This window comes from Geotrypetes seraphini, chromosome 4 (genome assembly GCF_902459505.1).
Source record: "Geotrypetes seraphini chromosome 4, aGeoSer1.1, whole genome shotgun sequence".
In the NCBI taxonomy this organism is placed as follows: domain Eukaryota; kingdom Metazoa; phylum Chordata; class Amphibia; order Gymnophiona; family Dermophiidae; genus Geotrypetes; species Geotrypetes seraphini.
This window is the reverse complement of record NC_047087.1, coordinates 8,478,452-8,493,145: the sequence shown is the minus strand read 5'-3', so window position 1 is coordinate 8,493,145 and position 14,694 is coordinate 8,478,452. Positions and strand designations below refer to the sequence as shown.

Genomic DNA, 14,694 nt, shown 5'->3' with positions numbered 1-14,694 from the left:
AGCGCCTTCCTGCCTGACGTAGGGCACGTGGTCCCTCAGTTAAGATACGCCAGCTAAGAAGCCAAGCTGGGGAGGTGGGTAGGATGTGAGAATATCTGTCTGCTGTCCCTGGATAACACTTGTTATGGTAAGTAACTGTGCTTTATCCCAGGACAAGCAGGCAGGATATTCTCATGAATGGGTGACCTCCAGCTAACAGGGATGGGATGGTGGGAGTGTTGGCCAAGAAAATAAATTTTGTAATACAGACTGGCCGAAGATTCCAGACAATAGTGAGAAGTGAATGTATGAACTGAGGACCAGGTGGCAGCTTTACAGATTTCCTCAATGGGCGTAGATCTAAGGAAAGCCACAGAAGCTGCCATAGCTCTAACTTTGTGGGCTGTGACACGACTCTCCAGTGCCAGTCCAGTCTGAGCATAGCAGAACGAAATGCAGACAACCAGCCAGTTGGAAATCGTTCTCTTGGATACAGGATGCCCCAACTTATTTGGATCAAAAGAGATGAAAAGCTGAGGAGATGTTCATTGTGGCTTTGTCCAGTCAATGTAGTAAGTCAAAGCCTGCTTACAGTCCAAAGTATGCAAAGCAGTTTCTCCAGCATTGAGAATGAGGTTTAGGAAAAACCACTGGTAGAACAATTGACTGATTGAGATGAAATTCAGTGACAACTTTGGAAGAGACTTTGGATGTGTATGCAGAACCACCTTGTCATGATGAAAAACTGTGAAAGGTGGCTCTGCTACTAATGCTTGTAACTCACTGACTCTCCTGGCAGAGGTGACAGCAATAAGGAAGACCACTTTCCAGGTAAAAAACTTGAGATGAGCTGTTCAAATGGTGGTTTCATCAAACTGGAAAGAACCACGACAGGTGGAGGCTTGAGAGGTGGTTTAACATTGAAAAGCCCCTTCATGAACCTGGAAACCAAAGGATGAGCAGCGAGAGGTTTTTCCTCGACTGGCATATGAAAAGAAGTAATAGCACTGAGATGGACTCTGATATATGTAGACTTGAGACCAGAGTCAAACATATGAAGAAAATAATCCAACACCAATTCCACTGCCAAGGATGTCGGATCGTGATGATGAAGAAGACACCAGGAAGAAAATCTAGTCCACTTTTGTTGGTAACATTGCTGAGTGGCTGGTTTCCTGGATGCATCAAGAATTTGATGAACAGGCTGAGAAAGACGTAAGACAGATGAATTCAGCCCGAGAGAAACCAAGCTGTCAGGAGTCAGAAGTGAAGATGTAGTCTTGCCAGTGGTGTAACATGGACAGTTGAAGCCATGTGGCCTAGAAGAACCATCATGTGTCTGCAGAGATGGTATGAAGAGGAAGCAATTGCTGACAAGAGATGGATGAGAGTCTGAAGTCGATCTGGAGGACGAAACGCTCTCATGAGAGGTGTTTAGGATTGCCCTAATGAATTGCAGACATTGGGTTGGAATGAGATGTGATTTGGGGAAGTTGACTTTGAATCTTAGAATCTGGAAAAAAGAGATGGTCTGAGATGTTGCTTGGACTACTTCCTGAGATGAGACAGCCTTGATCAACCAGTCATCCAAATAAGGAAAGACTTGAAGGCCATGTGATTGGAGAGAGGCGGCCACCACAATTAGGCACTTCGTGAAGACTCTGGGAGAAGATGACAGCGATTGATTTGAAAACGGAGGTACTTCCTGGAAGCTGGATGAATCGGGATAGGCATAAGGCTTTTTTGAGGTCTAGGGAGCATAGCCAGTCGTTCTGATTGAGGAGAGGATAAAGCAGGGCGAGTGACAACATCCTGAATTTCTCCTTGACTAGAAATTTGTTGAGAGTTCTGAGATCCAGGATGGGTCTCAGTCCTCTGGTCTTCTTAGGGACTAAGAAGTAACAGGAGTAAAATCCCTGGGCCTGCTGATCGAGGGGAACTTCCTCAATGGCATTCAGCAGAAGAAGGGAGGACTGTGCAGGGTCTAAAGCAGACTCTCTTGGAGGATTGTCTGGTGGAAGAGTTTGAAATGGAGAGAGTAACCCTGACGAATGATGTTGAGGACCCATAGGTCCGATGTGATGAGTTCCCAATGACTGATGAAAAGCTGAAGATGACCTCTGATGGGCTGAGGCAAAGGTTGAGAAATGCTGAGATTGGCTATGCTCCTGAAAAACAGGTCAAAAAGTCTGTGTAGATTTAGGTGGAACAGCCTGCTGTTTTTGCTTGGGTTGCTGCTGTTGCTGCTTCTGCCTGTGAGATTGAGACTGAGGTGGTAGCAGAGGCTTTGCAGCAAAACGATGCTGATATGAAGACTGTTGTCTGAAAGGGTGAACAGGTGGAGGCTTTTTCTTGTTTTTAACCAAAGTATCCTACCTGGTTTCATAGGTTCAGACAACAACACGGAAGACAAAGGCGTGCGCCGACAACTGAGCGCAAGATGGAGGTGCGCGCCGAAGAAAATTACTGTTTTTAGGGGCTCCGACGGGGTTTTTTGTTGGGGAGCACCCCTAGTTTACTTACTACAAATCGCACCGGCGTTGTGGGTGGTTGTAACCCCCCCACATTTTACTGTAAACTTAACTTTTTCCCTAAAAACAGGGAAAAAGTGAAGTTTTCAGTAAAATTTGGTTACAACCCCCCAAACCCCCCACAACGCGGCGCGATTTGTATTAAGTAAACTGGGGGGGTTCCCCCCCACGCCCCCCCGTCGGAGCCCTAAAATCAGTAATTTTCTTCGGTGCGCGCCTCTGCGCTGCGCTCAATTGTCTGCTTGCGCCTTTGTCCCGGCGCGCTTTTGACCTGACACCGGTTTCGTGAGCTGATAAGGAAGCTCCAAAAAGTTCATCGCCCAAACAAGGAGCATTAGCAAGATGATCTTGATGGTTAACATCAAGCTCCGAAATTCTAAGCCAGGCTAGGCGTCGCATTGCCATAGACATAGCCGTAGCACGAGATGTTAGCTCAAAAGTGTCATCGATAGAACGTACCATGTATTTGCGCAGCTGAAGTAAGTCAGAAATATAATTTTGAAAAGCAGGTAATTTGCGATCAGGTAAATACATCTGAAAAGTGGCCACTTGGGTAACTAAATGTTTGAGATATAAGGAGAAACAGAAGCATAAACACTGGCTCCAGTAGAGTTTTTAAGTGTGGACGCAACCAGGAGAAACTCATGGGGGAGCTGAGACTTGTCAAAGCCAGAATGGGTACCACCCTATATAGCAAATCCAGCTTGCGAGGAACCACAGGGATGATCAAAGGAGTTTCTAAGTTCTTGTAAAAGGTCTCTCACAAGATGTCAGGAAGGGGAAGCTGAAGAAACTCCTTAGGTGGCTGCTCTTAATCTAATGCATCCAAAAGTTGCTTAGATTTTTTTGAGTCAGCTTCAAGAGGTATAGAAAGTGTCTCTACCATGTCTTTAAAAATTTTTGAAAAAGAAGACTTATCCATTCGTTGAGAAGGTTCTTGAGAAGATGGAAGTTGAGAGTCTTCATCTGAAGAGACATCCTCATCAGACAGAACAGGCTCTTCAGAATCACCCCAGAGGTCCGAGTCTCGAGTGGGTGGAATACAGTGTCGAGCACTGGGTGTCGATGATTATATGTTTCATCTTCCTTAAAGCCTTACCCGATTTGACCAATATCATTACATTACATTACATTACATTAGTGACTTCTATTCTGCCTGTACCTTGCAGTTCTAGGCGGATTACATCAGAAGATAACTGGACATTTCCAGGAAAAATTACAGTTTAGGGAGCTGGTTATATCAATTGAATCTTTGGGAGAACTTAAGGGATGGGTAGAAATTTAAGGATTACATCAGAAGAAAAACTGGACATTTACGGGGAAATTACAATTTAGGGGGCTGGTTACATAGTTGAATCTATGAAGGGGAGTTACAAGAAGAGTAAAAATTTGAGGGGGAATTTTACAGGGTGGGGGAAGGAGAGGGGGGTTAAGATATCTGGATGAATTTTTTGAATAGCAGGGTTTTGATTTCTTTTTGAAATGATTTGAAGTCACATGTTGCTGTCAGCAAGTTAGAGATGGAGGGGTCTAGTTTCACTGCCTGCATCGCTAGTAGGTTGTCATACATCTTCTTGTGTTGCGTTCCTTTGAATGAGAGATAGGCAAATGGGGTCCGAGTTCTCCTTTGTCTGGTTGTAAGGTTCCGATTTAGGCGATTGTTTAGGTAGTTGGGTGCAGTACCGTTTATTACTTTGAATAATATACAGTATAATTTGAATTGAATTTGAGCTTGTATAGGTAGCCAGTGTGAATCTAGGTAGGCATTGGTGATGTGGTCAAATTTTCCAAGAGAATAGATCAGTCTGAGGGCTGTATTTTGTACAGTCTGTAATTGTTTTATTAATTTTGTGGGGCATGGAAGGTAGAGGATATTGCAGTAGTTCACTAGACCTAGGACTAGGGATTGGATTATGAGCCTATATTGCTCTTTGTCGAAGAATTTTCGCCATAATATCATCTCGGGAGATGTTTGGGGAAAAAGAATGGTGCCAAGTTGTCTTACATCGAGCTTTTAGCCAACTCAAAACGGCACAGAGGAAGATTTTTGCAATGTTGATACCGAGGCTGCAACTTTCGGTGCCGATATGGAAGACTCAGACCGGACTGGCACTGGAGGAGCTGGTGTCGCCATAATAGGGAGCAAGAGCTGCAACTGCTCCCTTAACTCCTCTCGCAGCAGTTATTGAATTTGCTGTCTTAGGTCGGGCACCGGTACCGCTGGCTTTTTTGCTGGTACCGTTGGTGCCGATTTGTGCTCCGGCGATGAGGAGGCCACTTCTGAGGCACTCACCGATATAGGAGCCGATCGTTTCTTGGGTCTCCTCGAGGTCTGCAGGACTTGGCTCACTGCTGAAGTGATCTGGGAGCCCGAAGTGGTGGGGGGAGACTTCTTAGCCGACCTACTGCATGCGACACCAAAGATGAATCCATCGATGTCGGGTGTTGCAATGTCGACTTAGGTGCGGACCCTGACGTCGGAGCTGGTGTCTAATTACCCTCCATAGCAGAACTGAAGAGGAGACGCTGTTGAATCTGACAATTTTTAAGAGTCCTCTTCTGGAGTGAGGAACAACGAGTTCACGATTCAGCCCTATGTTCCAGCCCCAAACACTGGATGCACAATTGATGCGGATCTGTGATGGAAATAGGGCGAACACACCGTCTGCACTTCTTAAAACCCGTCTGAGGACGGGACATGGAGGGAAAAATGGCCTCGGCAAAATCAAAAGTCGAGGTACAAGCAGGGAAATAGGCCCTGCCGGGCCGACCTTGCAAAAATGAATAAGTAAAAAATTATTTTTTTTACTATAAAAAAGAAAGAAAACAAAGAAGGAAAACAAAAACTGACTAAAAAGTCAAAAAATAAGCCGCATGAGCGGGAAGGCAGCGAAAAAATATCAACAGCCGTTGATAAAGCGACTTCTTAGCTCCGCAGAAACTAAGGGACCGCGCGTCGGGTGGGAAGGCACTCACCCATGAACGGTTCAGGCTATCACAAACTTTCTAAAGACTTAAAGTGGCGATGTACTTTTAAAGTGGTCCATACCGAGGATCCATCAGTGACGTCACCCATTCGTGAGAATATGCTGCCTGTATGTCCTGGGTAAATACTAAATACCTTTAGACAGACTAGCTGAGGTATGAGTTCAGGGGTCCTGCTGAAGAACAGAAGCACGGCCTGCATTATGGAGGTGCAACACCAATTGAAGAAGTGAGATCCAAAACCTGTTAAGTATATTGTTTACAAAAATGAGCTTCTATGTGTGTGGATGTGAGCAGCTGGAGCACTTGGAGAGCCTCTACAGTTGCTGGTGGAATAGGTTGGAATCATTCCCCTGACGCAGCTCAGCGAAACGGAGGTTTCCCCGTCGAGTGGCTGCGGGGCCAGGCAGGCTTGCACTTTTTGGATGCATGGAAGACAGCCTAGACACCGTCTGTGTTTGAGACTCATATATGTGCTGCTTGCTTTACTCACATTTTTTGAAGTTTTGTTATTTGGCGTGCTAGATTTTTTTTGAGGTGGTTCCTACGAGAGCTACTATAGTGTTTCTCACTGCTGAGTGAACTGATACATTTTGGACCTTGCTTAATGGTTGTTTATAAGTGGAGTTTTTGCCATATGAAGATGAACTGAGGCTTTTTCTCCACTTTTTTTCTTTTTTCTTGTTGTGTGTTAAGTGAATGAGCAGGTCTTTGTATGACTGCAGTGGGTAGACCTGGTAGTGTCTAGGAAGGTCCCTTCTATGGTTTTAGGAGTTTTGTATGTCCTTCCTGAGATTTTTTTTAGGATGACCAATACCCCTGGACTGGGCTTTTGTTACGATGGCCTCCCCCAGTCAAACAGGCTAGCATCTGTTGTGATAATCACCCAAGAAGGTATTCTGAGGGGCATGCCCCATAATGACGACTATGGACAGAACACTAACTAGAAAGGGTCTTAAAGCATTTGTTAAATGTTCAGGCTAGCAGACCTCAGAAGTACCCTACTATATGTCTATAATCTTCAAAGAGCATACAGATCAATTGGCACCCATGGTCGTCATAGGCCTCTATAACATTTTTTTCAATTTTTATATATATATAAATATAGATATTTGAGATATCAAAAAGTACTCATCTTTCATCTATGCGGGTGGGGGTAGGCACTCCGACAGACTATGTTTCGCCCCAAATGGGCTGTATCAAGGAAAATCCCCCTTATATCCAACGGCTCATGCTTCCCGCAATAGATTTTTAACCCAGGAAAAAATCTATTGCGGGAAGCATGAGCCGTTGGATATAAGGGGGATTTTCCTTGATACAGCCCATTTGGGGCGAAACATAGTCTATGTCGGAGTGCCTACCCCCACCCGCGTAGATGAAAGATGAGTACTTTTTGATATCTCAAATATCTATATTTATATATATATAAAAATTGAAAAAAATGTTATAGAGGCCTATGACGACCATGGGTGCCAATTGATCTGTATGCTCTTTAAAAAAAGCAATGTTACTTACCGTAACAGTTGTTATCCAGGGACAGCAGGCAGCTATTCTCACTAGTGGGTGATGTCATCCGACAGAGCCCCGATACGGACATCTTGCAAGCATGTCTTGCTTGAAGAAACTCAGAAGTTTCGAGATGCCCGCACCGCGCATGCGCCAGTGCCTTCCCGCCCGATGTACCGGGCGTGTCTCCTCAGTTCAGGTAGCTAGCCTGAGAAGCCAACCCAGGGGAGGTGGGTGGGACGTGAGAATAGCTGCCTGCTGTCCCTGGATAACAACTGTTACGGTAAGTAACATTGCTTTATCCCAGGACAAGCAGGCAGGTATTCTCACTAGTGGGTGACCTCCAAGCTGACCCCAATGGGATGGTGGGGGAGTTGGCAACTTAAGAGAACAAATTTTGTAACACTGTTTGGCCAAACTGTCCATCCCGTCTGGAGAAAGTATCCAGACAATAATGAGAGGTGAAGGTATGAACCGAGGACCAAGTGGCAGCCTTACAAATCTCCTCAATCGGTGTCGATCTGAGGAAGGCTACAGAGGCTGCCATTGCTCTGACCTTATGGGCTGTGACCTTACGGGGAAGGGATAATCCAGCCTGGGCATAGCAGGAAGAGATACAAGCCGCCATCCAGTTAGAGATGGTGCGCTTCGATACAGGTCGTCCCAACTTGTTTGGATCAAAGGAGACGAAAAGTTGAGGAGCAGTTCTGTGTGGCTTTGTGCGATCCAAGTAGAAAGCCAGAGCACGTTTACAGTCCAGAGTGTGCAAAGCAGATTCCCCAGGATGAGAATGAGGCTTTGGAAAGAACACAGGAAGCACGATGGATTGGTTGATGTGAAATTCAGAGACCACTTTAGGTAAGAATTTTGGATGAGTACGAAGGACAACCTTGTCATGATGGAATACAGTGAACGGTGGATCCGCCACTAGGGCCTGAAGCTCACTGACCCGACGAGCTGACGTGAGGGCCACCAGAAAAACCACCTTCCAGGTGAGATACTTAAGTGGAGCCGTGTGGAGAGGTTCAAACGGAGGCTTCATAAGATGAGACAGGACAACATTGAGATCCCAAACCACAGGAGGAGGTTTGATAGGAGGGTTGACATGAAAAAGCCCTTTCATAAATTTGGAAACCACAGGATGAGCAGACAAAGGTTTCCCTTGTAGAGGCTGATGGAAAGCCGCAATAGCACTCAGGTGGACTCGTATAGAGGTAGACTTGAGACCAGCCTGAGACAGGTGTAGAAGATAGTCCAATACAGAAGATAGGGAAGCTCGCTGAGGTTCCGTGGCATTGGAAATACACCAGGAAGAGAATCTAGTCCATTTTTGGGAATAGCATTGTCGAGTAGCAGGCTTCCTGGAAGCCTCCAGGACCTCCCTCACTGCTTGAGAGAACTGGTGAGGAGTTATGTTGAAAGGAACCAAGCTGTCAGGTGGAGAGACTGCAGGTTGGGATGAAGTAGTGAACCCTGATGTTGAGTAAGCAGTGAAGGAAACACTGGAAGAAGAACTGGCTCCCTGCTGCACAGTTGAAGTAGAAGGGAGTACCAAGGTTGTCTGGGCCACCGAGGAGCAATCAGAATCATGGTGGCATGGTCTGATCTCAACTTGACCAGAGTCTTCTGAATGAGAGGAAAGGGAGGAAACGCATATAGGAAGCGATTCCCCCACTCCAGTAGAAAGGCGTCTGCCTCGAGGCGGAGAGGAGTGTAGATCCTGGAGCAAAACTGAGGCAGTTTGAAGTTGTGGGGGGCTGCAAAGAGGTCTATCTGAGGCGTTCCCCACTGAGCAAAGATCTGATGAAGGGGATCGGAATGGAGCGTCCATTCATGAGGCTGGAGAAGACGACTCAATTTGTCTGCCAAGACGTTGTCTTTCCCCTGAATGTAGACAGCTCTGAGGAAGGTGTTGTGGCGAACCGCCCAATCCCAGACTCGAAGAGCTTCCTGACAAAGAGGGGCCGAGCCCGTGCCCCCTTGTTTGTTGACATAATACATGGCGACCTGATTGTCTGTGCGAATAAGGACCACCATGTCGTGAAGCAGATGCTGAAAAGCTTGGAGAGCATTGAAGATGGCCCTGAGCTCCAGAAGATTGATTTGATGGAGTCGTTCCGCAGTGGTCAAGAACCCCTGAGTTTGTAGACCATCCAGATGGGCCCCCCATGCATAGTTCGAGGAATCGGTCGTGAGAACTTTCTGGTGGGGAGGAGAGTGAAACAGCAAACCTCTGGATAGATTCGAAGAGGTCATCCACCAGAGAAGAGACTGCCGTAGAGCAGGAGTGACAACAATGTGACGGGACAACGGGTCGGACACCTGAGTCCACTGAGATGCCAGGGTCCATTGAGGAATTCTGAGATGTAGTCTGGCAAAAGGCGTCACATGAACTGTAGAGGCCATGTGGCCCAAGAGGACCATCATGTGTCTCGCCGAGATGGACGGGCGAGAAGACACCGACTGGCAGAGTAGAAGGAGAGCATCCATGCGTTGAGGAGGAAGGAATGCTCGAAGTAGAATGGTATCCAGAACAGCCCCGATAAAGGGGAGAGACTGGGTGGGCTGAAGATGTGATTTGGGGAAGTTGATCTCGAAGCCCAGACTCTGCAGAAAAGAAATTGTAGTCAAGGTCGCCGAAATGACCTCTGGAGCCGACGGTGCCTTGATGAGCCAGTCGTCGAGGTATGGAAACACCTGGAGACCCATGTTTCGGAGTGCAGCGGCCACTACCACCAGACACTTTGTGAAGACTCTGGGAGACGAGGAAAGGCCGAATGGAAGCACTCGATACTGCAGATGTAGATGTCCCACCCGAAATCTGAGAAACTTGCGGGAGGCCGGATGTATCGGGATGTGAGTGTAGGCCTCCTTGAGGTCCAGAGAGCATAACCAATCGTTCTGCTCGAGGAGGGGGTAGAGAGAAGCAAGGGTCAGCATGCGGAACCGCTCCTTGACCAAAAACTTGTTGAGGACTCGAAGGTCCAAAATGGGACGCAGATCGCCTGTCTTCTTCGGAACCAAGAAGTACCGGGAGTAGAACCCCTGGTTTTGCTGATCTACTGGCACCGGCTCGACGGCTCGAAGCCGAAGCAGAGCCTGCGCCTCCTGTAGAAGAAGAGCGGTCTGCGTCGAGTTGGAAGGATACTCTCTTGGCGGGTGGACCGGGGGGACCCGTTGGAAATGAAGAGAGTATCCCTCTCTTACGATGGTAAGGACCCAAAGGTCCGAGGTGATCGACTCCCATCGATGATAAAAATGGTGGAGTCGACCCCCTATGGGAAAAACAGGGGAAGACAGAACGTCGGTTATGCTCCCTGGAAGAGAGTCAAAAAGGCTGAGTAGCCTTGGGTGCAGCCGGCATCTGAGGCTTCTGTTGAGTCTTCTGTGGAGGCTGCCTCTTCGCAGGCTGCCTCGCCAGGGGAGCCTGCCTCGGTTGATAACGCCTCTGGTAGATTTGAGGCGGTCTAGAGGGACGAGACTGCTGAGGCTTCGGTTTAGGGCGCAGAATAGACTGAAAAGACTTCTCATGGTCCGAAAGCTTTTTAGTAACAGTCTCGATAGACTCATTGAACAGATCCGCTCCCGCACAAGGCACATTAGCCAGTCTGTCTTGGAGATTCGGATCCATATCAATAGTGCGAAGCCAGGCCAGGCGACGCATGGCGACTGAACAGGCCGCAGCACGTGCCAAGAGCTCGAAGGCATCGTAGGAGGATTGCATCAGCTGCAGCCGCAACTGGGACAGGGTCGCCACCACCTCCTCAAACTGGAAACGAGCCTGAGCATCGATGAAAGGGATGAACTTGCGGAGTACCGGCAAGAAGAAATCCAAATATGAAGAGAAGAAAAAATTGTAATTGAGCACTCGAGTCGCCATCATCGAGTTTTGGTATACACGTCTACCAAACTTGTCCATCGTTCTCCCCTCCCTGCCCGGAGGCACAGAAGCGTAGACCTGGGAAGGGTGAGAACGCTTAAGAGAAGACTCGACCAGAAGGGACTGATGAGAAAGTTGAGCCCCCTCAAACCCCTTGTGGTGAACGATGCGGTATCGAGCATCCAGCTTACTGGGAACCGCAGGGATAGAATACGGTGTCTCAAAACAGCGCATGAAAGTCTGGTCCAGCAATTTATGCAAAGGAAGCCGAAGAGTCTCCGCCGGAGGGTGAGGCAAATGCATAGTATCCAAATACTCTTTAGAATATTTAGACCCAGTGTCCAAAGTCACATCTAAGTCATCCGCCATCTGTCGGAGAAAAGATGAGAAAGATAATTGGTCTGCCAAGGCCGGTCGACGAGACGGACTAGACGAAGTGGAAGCCTCCGGGTCCAGGGAGAGCTGAGACCGGCATGGAGAATAGGAGGTAGATGGTTCCTCATACTCTGGTCCCTCCGGCTGGGATACATCCGACGATGAGTATCCCAAACGCTGCATCTTTTTCTGCGGAGACACCTCCGAATGGCGTGAGGAGTGTCGAGATGAGTGTCGAGATCGATGCCCCTCCCGGTGACGGGATGGGGAGCGAGATCTTCTGTGCATCGCACGATCCCCTGAAGCCTCTAAGGAATGGATGGGGCTCGATGCGGTGGATCGCAGAGGTGGTAAGGATGCGGACTCACGCAGTGCCACCCAAGTCTGGTATGGCGTGCGGAAGAACTCCTCCTGCGATGCAGTATGCCCAGGACTCCGATTATCAGGGGCCGCCCCAGCACCCTGTTGTCGTGGAGGTGTGATGGGCTCTAAAGGTGGCATATCAGGAAGGGAAGCCCTTCTGGAGGATTCCGCCGCCCTCCGCCGATCCCCCTCGTCGAGCAGCGAGATCGAACGGCGAGGAGGAGGGGGAGGGGGCGGACCGCCCCCTGAAATCGGTGCCCGGACGTCACCCTGAATGTTGGCGATAAGCCGGGGTCCCATAGTCTGCATAAGCTCGACAAACTGAGCTTCTAGCAGGGATCGAAGCCGATATGGAGGGATCCGCACCGAAAGGGGGTCCTCCTGCACGGTCTTCGCGTTCCTTCGTGGCCAAGTGCTTCTGCTTGTTAGCTTTTGGCACTTTGATGACCACGGGAGGGACAGTGGAAGGCGGTACCTGAACCGAGGAGACGGAGGCAGGCGCCGTAGCTGAACTTGAAGCCGTAGCCGGTGTAAACGATGCTGGCTTCACGATGCTGGATGCGGGAGTCGTCGATGCAGGTTTCGAGCGGACCGGCGAAACCTCAGCAGACGTAGAAACAGACAGATCCTTGGCAGTCTCCATCTTGAACATCGACTCCCAAAGCAAGCAACGCCTCTTAAACGAGCGCGCAGTGAGCGTGGAACAAGGCCGGCACGATTTCGGAACGTGTTCCGGACCAAGACACTGCAGGCAGCGTCGATGCGGGTCCGTTAACGAAATCGCACGCTGGCACTTGCTGCACTTTTTAAAACCGGTGATTGGCCGGGACATAGGCCGGAAAATCGACGCTGCAAGGTCGAAAGCGGTAGGCCGCAGCCACGAGGCCGGCCCGGCCGAACCGCCGGAAGAAATAATTTTAACTTTTTTTTAAATTTTTTTTAAAGAAAGTAAAAATGAAAGAAATTCAAAGAAATAAACTAAAACGCGGGTAAAGAAGGCAAAGAAAAAACTGAAATTCAGTCAGCGCAGAATGAAGATAACTTCTCAGCTCCGCGGAAAGAAAAGAACTGAGGAGACACGCCCGGTACATCGGGCGGGAAGGCACTGGCGCATGCGCGGTGCGGGCATCTCGAAACTTCTGAGTTTCTTCAAGCAAGACATGCTTGCAAGATGTCCGTATCGGGGCTCTGTCGGATGACATCACCCACTAGTGAGAATACCTGCCTGCTTGTCCTGGGATAATATAGACATACAGTAGGGTACTTCTGAGGTCTGCTAGCCTGAACATTTAACAAATGCTTTAAGACCCTTTCTAGTTAGTGTTCTATTGCTTTATATCTAAAGAGGTCTGAAATACTCGAGCCTGACAGAGTGGACTTGTATTGACAAAAAGACTATGGACAGAGCCACCAACTCATACTGTGGTGAGATTCTGGAGGCCACAGGAGAGTCATTTGAAGAAAATCCTTTTATGGGGACCACCAAGACAGTAGTGTGTTCTGGAGAGGATAAATGTGAGCCCTTACCCAAGGAACCATATTTATATTGCCTGCCATGAAGCCTAGTACTTGAAGATAGTGCCATGCATATGGAGTTGGCTTGGCCATCATGTCCGTTATTTGAGTGCAGAGCTTCTGTCTGTTTGCCTCTGGGAGATAGGACCGGCAGTTGGTAATGGAAACCACGTGAGATGAAGTCATACTGAACTTAGTGCTTATAAACGGGGATAGTGTTTCTAATGATACAGCAGGTGATCATCTGGCATCAATGATCACTGCATGGTATGATTTAATATTAAGATGGATATAGAGAGGGCTCATTCAAGAATAAAGGTTCTAGATTTTAAAAACACAACTTTCTTCAAGTGGGAGATTACATCAAGGAATTGTCTTGATGGGAATGTCTGGAAGGAGTGGAAATGCAGTGGGCAAAACTGAAAAGAGTTATTGTAAGGGCAACAAACATTTTGTGAGGCAAGTAAGTAAAAGTAAGAGGAAAATCACTAAATTTATTTGGCTAGGTAAAACTGCTAGAATAGCTTTAGTGTCATTGCAAAAACCAATTGTTGAGGGTGGGGCAAATTTCACAAATTTCTACAGATGTCATTAAGCTTTTATCATGCGGCAGGGTATGTATTGGATCCTTCCTGAGCTCATGGAACATCTTTCTGATTGGCCGTATCTAGAATGGCAACTCATACCCCCAATGCGATTGTTTCATGTTCTGAGTATAAAGTTACCCAGATATGTCAAGGACAATAGTATTTTATTTGATACATGGAAAACATTGAAATTTATTAATAAATTAACGGATGTTCCAGTGGAAAAATCCACTTATCAATCCTTATGGTTAAACTCCAAGGTTCAAATAGGTGAGTCTGGGATCTCCTGGAAGCATTGGATGCAGGCAGGCATTCGAACATTAGATGATATTATATCTAATGGGAAACTGCTGGATTTTTCACAGCTGCAAAAATCATTTGGAATTTCAAAATCTCAAAATTATAGATGGTTGCAGCTAAAGCAGGCCATTTGGAGTGGGATCCCTGAATGGCAGAACTTTAAAACTATTATAGTTTGTAGGTCCTATGCTTCCAGACAGATTTGCTAGGATATCGGGCCGCCAGGTGGTATAAATTAATTTCTGAATTTTTGAATAAGAAACCAAAAAATAGTCTTAGAGAAATTTGGAGCATTGAAATAAAGCAGTACATTTCTGCATCTCGATGGCCACAAATTTGGACTCAGAGGATGAGATGAATAGCATCAGCATCTATGAGACAAACATGGTTTTTCTTATTGCATAGAACTTTTTGGACCCCTGTTCGTTTACAAAAGTTAGATAGTTCTAAGTCTAATAGATTGTCTAGCATTGTCATCTTGAAATAGGGACACTGGATCATCTGTTGTTCTATTGTCCTTTAATACTCAAGTTCTGGAAGTCAATATGGGGACAGATTAATGCTATACTTGAGGCATCGATTTCTTTGATATATTAGGCAGTCATATGTGGGACGATGTTACATCTGATGCCCTCATTGGACATATATAGAGGGCGGCTTTTCCTTATCATGA

The 14,694-nt window shown here is 47.2% G+C and overlaps 1 protein-coding gene across 5 annotated transcripts in view; it reads right to left on the bottom strand.

Annotated features, from left to right (window-relative positions):
- The window catches only part of ANKRD11 (ankyrin repeat domain 11), a 456,185-nt gene that overhangs the window by 10,414 nt on the left and 431,077 nt on the right, over positions 1–14,694 (bottom strand). The window lies entirely within an intron of this gene.